Source organism: Trichechus manatus, unplaced genomic scaffold (genome assembly GCF_000243295.1).
Source record: "Trichechus manatus latirostris isolate Lorelei unplaced genomic scaffold, TriManLat1.0 scaffold00122, whole genome shotgun sequence".
Taxonomy (NCBI): Eukaryota; Metazoa; Chordata; class Mammalia; order Sirenia; family Trichechidae; genus Trichechus; species Trichechus manatus.
The window spans coordinates 6,450,843-6,459,303 of record NW_004444058.1 but is presented as its reverse complement, the minus strand read 5'-3'; positions in this window follow the sequence as shown (position 1 = coordinate 6,459,303).

The window sequence follows — 8,461 nt, the reverse complement described above, 5'->3', positions numbered from 1 at the left end:
GCGCGCCGGCAGCTTCCGACGGAAACGCGCCGTCTGCGCGCGCGCGCGCCGAGTTCTTGAACCCGGCGCGCCAGGCGGCCGCCGCGAGGGCGCTGGGCAGGTCAGGTGGTCGAGAGCCGGGTCTCAGGGCGCAGATGACGGGCGTCGCGAGCGTCGGCGGGAGCCGTCCGAGCCTTTCGGGCGATTTTTCTGGGGGGCGCGGGGCCACAGACGTCCCCGTTGCGATTTTGCGTGCAGCAGGGTCACCTGAGAGGCTTTGAATAGGGCTGCGTCCCCGCCTCTCCTAGTGCGGCGTGGGTGTGAGGCGAGGGTCCGTCCCTTACGACGCGAAAACGGGAAAGGACAACGCGCCTCGGAGGAGCTGCCACCAGAGCTCGGGAAGCTGAAACACCAGCCCCCTTGAGCTGACCCCAAGGTTGCAAACCTGGGTTTTCCCACCTCGGCACAACTGACATTTGGGACCATCCGTGCCTTGCAGGATGTTTAGCCCCATCCCTGGCCTCTACCCACTGGATGCCAGTAGCATCCTTCCTCCCCCCTTCTCCCCGCCCCCAAGTTGTGACAACCACAAATGTCTCCAGACATTGCCAAATGCCCCCTGGGGAGCAGTTAACTGCTGGTTGACAGGCCCCTTCCACCCTGCTTTGCTTGGGGGTGCCAAAAAACTGAAACTGTCATTCTCAGAACCAAAGGAGGTAACAGACCCAAGATCACCCAGACAGTTCTGGGTCAAACCCAGAACTGCTGATGTCAAGTCTAAGGGCTCCTCCCTTTTACCCCTTCCAGGTGCCTTCTTTAATTGCTGGCTGTCTCGCCTCTCTGTGGAACCTCTGTAAGAAATGCTGTTACGAGAAGGGGTGGAAAGGAGGATTATCAACCCTAGCCTCAGGAGAAATAACTTTCGTTGTTGTTACAGGAAGACCTAGGTTTAAAGCAGGAGGGTGGCAGCTGATGAGAACCACGCGTGCGCCTTCAATCTGTGCTACACCTGTTAGTCTTGCATTTGTCATGCTTCCGGGAAGCCTTTTTATTTGCAAAAACTGCTGCTTCTGCACATGTGAAAAGTTCTACATCTCTCTTGTAGCAGACAATAAACACGGGCAAAATAATTTACACTCTCTCTTTTAAAATGAGGTGCTTTGTATATATGGCCTAAGTTGGAAGCTGGCCCATTTGGAGATACTCTTTATCTCACTTCAGATAAGCAAAATAAACAAGCCTGTCCCCAAGCATATGCGGTCCTGCCTCTCTGAATTTCCAACTCAGAGGTACATCTTTTTGAAAAGTCAAGGATTACGCAGAAATAATGTTTTGCATAGGTCAGGTTGTTTTATGAAAAGTACTCAACTTACCTGCTCTTTTTAAACTAAGAAGCAGCATTAATATAACTATGAGCTCCATGAGGGTACTGACTCGTCTCAGTATCCCCAGTAGACAGAAAAGTGCTTATTAGCCCCTGGGTGGTACAAATGGTTCACACGCTTGGCTACTAACAGAAAGGTTGGCAGTTCCAGTCCACTCAGAGGCGCCTTGGAAGAAAGGCCTGGCGATCTACTTCAAAAAGTGCTTATTAAATATCTGTGGAGTAAGTAAATGAATGTGTTCTCAAATACATGACAACTGTATACACACACATACATATACACACATTTCAGTTACATACATCTGGCACACACACAAACCCAAATTCGTTGCTCTCAAGTCAGTTCTGACTCAACGGTGACCCTATGTGTGTCAGAATAGAACTGTTCCACAGGGCTGTAATCTTTACAGAGGCAGATTTCCAGGCCTTCTATGGTGCCACTGGGTGGGTTTGAACCTCCAACCTTTGTTACTAGTTGAGCGCAAACCATTTGTACCACCCAGGGACATTGGGTACACAGGGGGCTTCAATAAACGTTTCTTTAATGAGTGAAATATTTTATAAAATATAATACTATATATGCATGCAGGCACACGTGTGTGCACACAATAATATATAAATACATAATTTTATTCCCTTAACATTGTCTATAAAAGGGTGCTTTGCAATGGTAAAGATTAAATAACATAGGCAGTGAACAGGAGTCCTGAAAGTGTGAACGGTTCATCCTAGGTCCAGGGCAGACACTGCAGTTCACCTAGCCGACCTTCTGCTTCAAAGAAGAGACACTTGAAATGACTCCTGTCAGTTACACAAAGGTTAGATGCAAGGTTAAGTCCTCTCGCAGTAATGGTTCTTCCCCAAGGATATGTCCCTTAATTATTTGGGTACAGAGAGTTTTGGCCCCACTGTCCTGAGAGGAGAAGACCTTCTGTGCTTGGAACACCCCTGAAAAAGCTGTCTCATCTCTTAGTGAGGCAGCCCCTAAGGAGTAAGGAAGAGCAAGTGGCTTTAAGTCCATGACTCGCTCTTGCTTTGGGAAGTGGCTAGAAGATAGTTTCAGGAGCCCATAAGCAGAGCATCCAGAGTCAAGTTTAGCACTGAAGGAGTGGGATCTTTCTCCCTTGACGAAACACTATGGACCATGCAAGAATCTGGACAAGGAAGCAGTGAGCAGGCTGGCTACCAAAACTGCGTGGGATCAGTCTTCAACAGCAACACCAGGTGGTTGCAAGGAGCAACAGTGGGAATATATTAGCCTGAAGTCAGAAGCAGCTGTTGTCATTCTAGCCATAGTAAGTCCCTAGGAGTCCTGGGCACTTTAAAGGAGGGGAAATTACTGGACTTCCCCTAATAAGCCATGTAAGGGCTCTGGTGATTAATAGGAAAAATAAATGTGACAAAACCTACCACCTCACTTTGACCCATATGTTTGTCCTGATTTTAACAGTCTCGTGGGGATTTTTAAAAAGCACTTTCTCATATATAAACTCATTCAACCAGGTCAGTTATCTCAGAAGTACCTAGAGATGGGGGATGGGGTTCAGTGTTCTACTTGGGTTTGCAGGAAGTCTTGTTTATATGCTTATGCATATAATGCATACAAAAAATATATACGCTTATATACGTGACACAGAAAAAATACTTGAAGGGGAGAAAGCAAAATATTAACAGTAGTTATCTCTGTGGGTAAAAGGACAGGTGACTTTATTTTCCTCTTACGTTTTTTCCTTTAGTTTCATATTTTCTAAAATGAACATGTATTGCCTCCTATGCATCTTGTCAAGTGCTGGGGTCAGTCTCTGACCTCTAGTAGCCTTCACAGTTCTCAGCATGTGGATCTGGTACCACGCCAATCTGAGACTGTGCCAATGATCCCTAAATATTGAGGGTGGATGCAGATTTGAGTCTTAACAGTTTGAGTTTTCCTTACTGCCCTGGTTTTGTATTATTAATCTTAGTAATAAAAAGCATCACAGGGAGTAACATTTACTGAGCACCTAATGTGTGTCAGGTTCCATGCTGAAAACTTTGCACGAGACCCCCAATGAACACCACCTCTCGATATTCAGGCCCTTGTGTCATTCCCTCCCCTGACTTTGTGTTGGGCCTGCAACTCACTTCAGCCAAGACAATGCAGTGGAAGCAAGGCTCTGGCCATTCCAGGCTACTGACATAAGAAGGCCTGGCTGTCACCACATGACCCAGCAACCCCACTCCTAGGAATCAACCCAAAAGAATGGAAAACATATCTGCACACAAAGATTTGTACATGAATGTTCATAGTGGCACTCTTCACAATAGTCAAGTGTCCATTAATAGATGAATGCATAAACACAATGTGGTCTACTCCTACGATGGAATATTATTTGGCCATAGAAAGGAATGAAGTACTGATTCATGCTACATATGGATGAACCTTGAAAATGTTATGCTAACTAGAAGAAGCCAGACACAAAAGGACACATACTATATGATTCCATTTAAATGAAATGTCCAGAACAGGCAAATGCACAGAGACAGAGAGTATATTAGTGGTTGTCTAGGGAATGGGGGGAGGAGAAAACGAGGAGTGACTGCTAATGGGTATGGGGCTTCTTTTTACGGTGATAAAAATGTTCTGGAATTAGATTATGGTGACAGTTGCACAACCTGTTGAACATACTAAAACCCAATGAATTGTACACATTGAACAGGTAAACTTTATGGTATGTGAATTAGATCTCAATAAAGTGGTTAAAAAAAAAAAAAGAGGAGGAGAATGCCTGGCAGCTTCTGATTCCGCAGTCTTGGGAGTACCAAGCTGCCATGTCAGAAGTCTGACGACTTTGCTGGAGGGGCCACATAGTGAGAGGGAGGGGCCCTGGGCCACCGTGGAGAACGAAGAAACCCATCCAACAGTGATGATGGAGCCCCAGACACCTGAGTGAGACGCCAACATGTGAGTCAAGAAGCCCCGTTTAGTCCTGGCCCCAGTGGACACTGTATGAATCAAGCCATCCCCGTGTCCTCTCCATTTTCCTGCCTAAATAGTAAAACCAGTTGCCGTGACTCCAACACATGGTGACCCCATGTGTGTCAGAGTAGAACTGAGCTCCACAGGGTTTTCTTGGCTGTAATCTTTATGGAAGCAGATCATCAGGTCTCTTCTTCCATGGTGCTCCTGGGTGGGTTCAAACCACCAACCTTTCGATTAGTAGTTCAGCGCAAACTGTGCCACCCAGGGACCCAGGCATCACACTACCTCTTGGAAACCCAGCAAGTTCTGACTTCTGAAATACCTCTTGAGCCAAGGGGTTCTGGAGGGGCTGCAGCAGCAAATGGTGTCTCCTGAGGACCTACTATGCACTAGGCATCACATCAGCTCACCGAACCCTCGTCAGCACCTGATGCAAGCCCAAATGGTGGTATGCTGAGCCAAAGACAGCTGGCCCCCAACTTTCCAGAAGGACCCGAGATGGGAAGGCAGCAGAGCAGATGAAGGAGAGGGGCCAGGGGGCTGGGGTCCACACCAGCTCCCCCGGGCCTAGTCTCCATTTCATATGGGGACAGCAGGGGTGATGCCAATACTCCTGGTGGCCTTGGGTTTTGTTCCAGAACAGAGGCAGCAAATATAAAAGCTCTGGCACAGTAAGTGTGGCTTCTCTGAGCTTATTAAACAAAGTGCAGTTCAAGAGGGAGCAGCAAGCCAGGCACTGCAATAGGTTGCGCACACCACACATATTGCATCACACACACCACATACACCACACATACCACAGAAACACACACACATCACACATATACAATGCCACGCACGCACTTATCACACATGTGCACCGCACATCACACAATACCACACACATCCACCACACTGCACATGCAGCACAAACATCACACATGCCACTCACATCCACACACCAATGCATGCCACACAGCATACATGTGCCACACATGCATACAAACACATGCCCCCCCCCCGCCATGCACAAACAGAACAGAGCCATTTAACAAAATTCCTCCAGGCCTTTCCTGAACCACCCATGCCCTGTCGTTCACTCTCCAAGGTTACTGAGGTCACAGACTCGCAGATGAGAGTGCAGTTTGGATGGCAAGTCATCCAACTGGGAACCACACCATCCCCCAATGTTCCCTCCCTCCCTCCACCATGCTGGCAACTACAGCTCACTTTTCTAAAAGCGAATCTCAGAACTAGAGTGTCACATCAACGCCAAGTGGCTTTACAAGATGTTCTTATCTCGGTGAGTTTCCACAGGGAAGGTCAGGAGAAGTGAGCCAGCAGATGTCCTTCGATCTGAAAAGGGTCTGAGCTAGGTGATATGCGTGTAGGCGCCGTGTGTGTGTCATGTGTGCTGTGACATGTATAGCATGTGGTAAGACACACGTACAGCACATGTGCCGTATTCATGTCGTGTGATGTGTGACGTGTGTGGCATGTGATACACACCTGCTGTGTGTGTGTGTACGTGTGTGGTGCATGTTTATGATGTGTGTGTGAAAACATTTACTATCTTCTCCTGTGGTTGGCAGAATAAGGACCTCACAAAGATGTCCACGTCCTAGAAGGTATGTTACCTCACACAGCAAGGGGGAATTAAGGTAGCAGATGGAATTAAGGGTGCTGACCAGCTGACCTTAAGATGAGGAGATAATCCTGGGTTATCTGGGTGGACCCAATGTCCCCACAAGGGTCCTTAAACAGGGCAGGAAGAGTCAGGGTCAGAGATGGTGTCATGAGAAAGACTCCACCAATGTTGCAACTTTGAAGACAGAGAGCAAGGCCATGCACCAAGCAACATGGATGACCTCCAGAAGCTTGAAAAGGGAAGAAAACGGATTCTATCCTGGAGCCTCCAGAAAGGAACTAGCCCTGCTAACACCTTGATTTTAGCCCAGGGACATCTAATCTGGACTTCTGGCTTCCAGAATGTTAAGCCACTGAGTTTATGGTCTTTTGTTGCAGCAGCCACTGAAAACTCCTAACAGCCCTTAGAGGCCCTCTGCTTTAGACACAGCCCTGCCCCTAGAACTTCCTGCCATGAAATGCTACTGGGAATGCGGTTGCTGTGAGGGACTGGGCTAATTTAGTTCATTTAAACAGCCACGTGGGGCTAGTGGCCATGGTGGCACTGGACAGCACAGGTATCCACAGGATGCATCCGTTTACTTGACCATACCCCAAAGGTTAGACATTCCGATAATTTCCAAATTCTCTCTCATATAAATAATACCAGAATGGCAATTGCTGTGCATATATATTTCCAAGAACTAAGACAAGATTCCCATTGTCCCTGTCCTTAGGGGCTATGCTCAGAAGATAAATGACTGGGTCACAGCCATCAACACTTGTACTCAGCTCACAAACGGGTAATGAAGACATTCTCATGTTTACTTGGGCAGCTGAGACGCACACCCACTCCCCGACCTCCCTGCCACCTGCTCGAGGGGGGAATCCTGCCAGTCTCATCCAATTGTGGCCATAACACTGCCTTCCCAGGGAACAGTTAAAAGTGGGCTTGTCACTTAGTTCTGACCAATGAGACCCAAACGGACACCTGTTGGAGGAGGGGGTGGTTCTGGAGGAGGTTTCCATGCTTTCAAAAACAGACTCAATGAAGAGATAGCCTCTTCATTCTGGATGTGGCCACAATGGGATGCTGGATGTGATGGCTGGAATGAAGCAACCATGTTGAGACCACGAGAAAAGCCAGTGACAGGATGGGCTGACATACTGAGGATGGTGTGTGGCTGGATAAACCTTCACTAGAGCTGCCCTACCTGGAGACTTCTTGCCAAAGGCAGTGGACAAAGCAGGAAGCAACTGAAGCTCACTTTCACAGACCCGTTCTGAGGTCCTGTAGTAATTTTATATTTGGAATTTTTATTGTTTTTTTTTTGAAGAGGGCTCTGCAAATTATTTAAGTTTCAGACCCCACAAAACCTGGGACATTATTTAGCCCACTACAACACAAAGACCTTAACATGGAGCATCCAGAAACAAAGACCTTCCCAGCACTCTCAGGGACTTTCCAAGACTGCACAGATTTTTTTTTTTTTAAAGCCTCAAAGCCATACCATCAGCCCAGGTGACGCTGAGTATCTACTGCAAGCCACACACTTGGCTATCTTGTTCCAATCTCACAAAACCCTTCTGAACAGGTCTCTTAATAAAAATAGCGACACTGATAAAAATTATGGGGTGCCTGTGCTGTGTCCTTGGATGGTAAACGGTAAAGTGCTCAGCTGCTAACAGAAAGGAAAAAAGGCCTGGTGATCTACTTCCAAAAAATCAGCTATGAGTTGACAGCAACTGGTTGGAGTCCCTGGGTGCAAATGGTTAACACACTCAGCTGCTATCAGAAAGGTTGCAGGTTTGAGTCCACATAGAGGCGCCTTGGAAGAAAGGCCTGGTGATCTGCATCTGAAAAATCAGCCATCAAAAACTATGGCACACAGTCCTACTCAGACACACGTGGAGTTGCCAGGAGTCAAATCCACTCAACAGCAACTGGTATTGACCCTTTTGCCCGATTTCTATTCCAGGAATACTTGGGATTACCAACACTCTGATTTCTAGGAACTCTCATGAGAAGAAAGGGGCTTAGTGCAGATCCAGTGCTTTCTCTGCATAGCGCTAGTAATCAAGGGAATGGGGAAAACAAGCCCCGAATAGAATTTTCGTCTTTGTTTGTTTGATAGCAGGCCTTCTGCTTGATATACAAACACACGTCCTTCATCAACATGGGGATTGTCAACAATAAAACATTAGGAAGCTTGCCGAGTATTTCATAAATTCACATTTGGTTAAGAAGGAGATAATGAAGTGGTTGAAATGAAGGAAAAACGATCACTAATGATGATCGTGCTCGCTTTTGAAATCTAACTACTTCCTGAGATCTGAGCTCATTGGCACGTTCATCTGAGCTGCTGTGAGGAGTCGCTGGGAGCCCAAGAGGGATCTTTCCCTATCCATTCATCCATCCACCCACCCATCCATCTAATGCATCCAATCCATCCATCCAATCCACCCACCAACCCACCCACCCAACCACCCGTCCATCCATCCAGAGAAATAAAATTGGGTTTTGGTCTACTAGC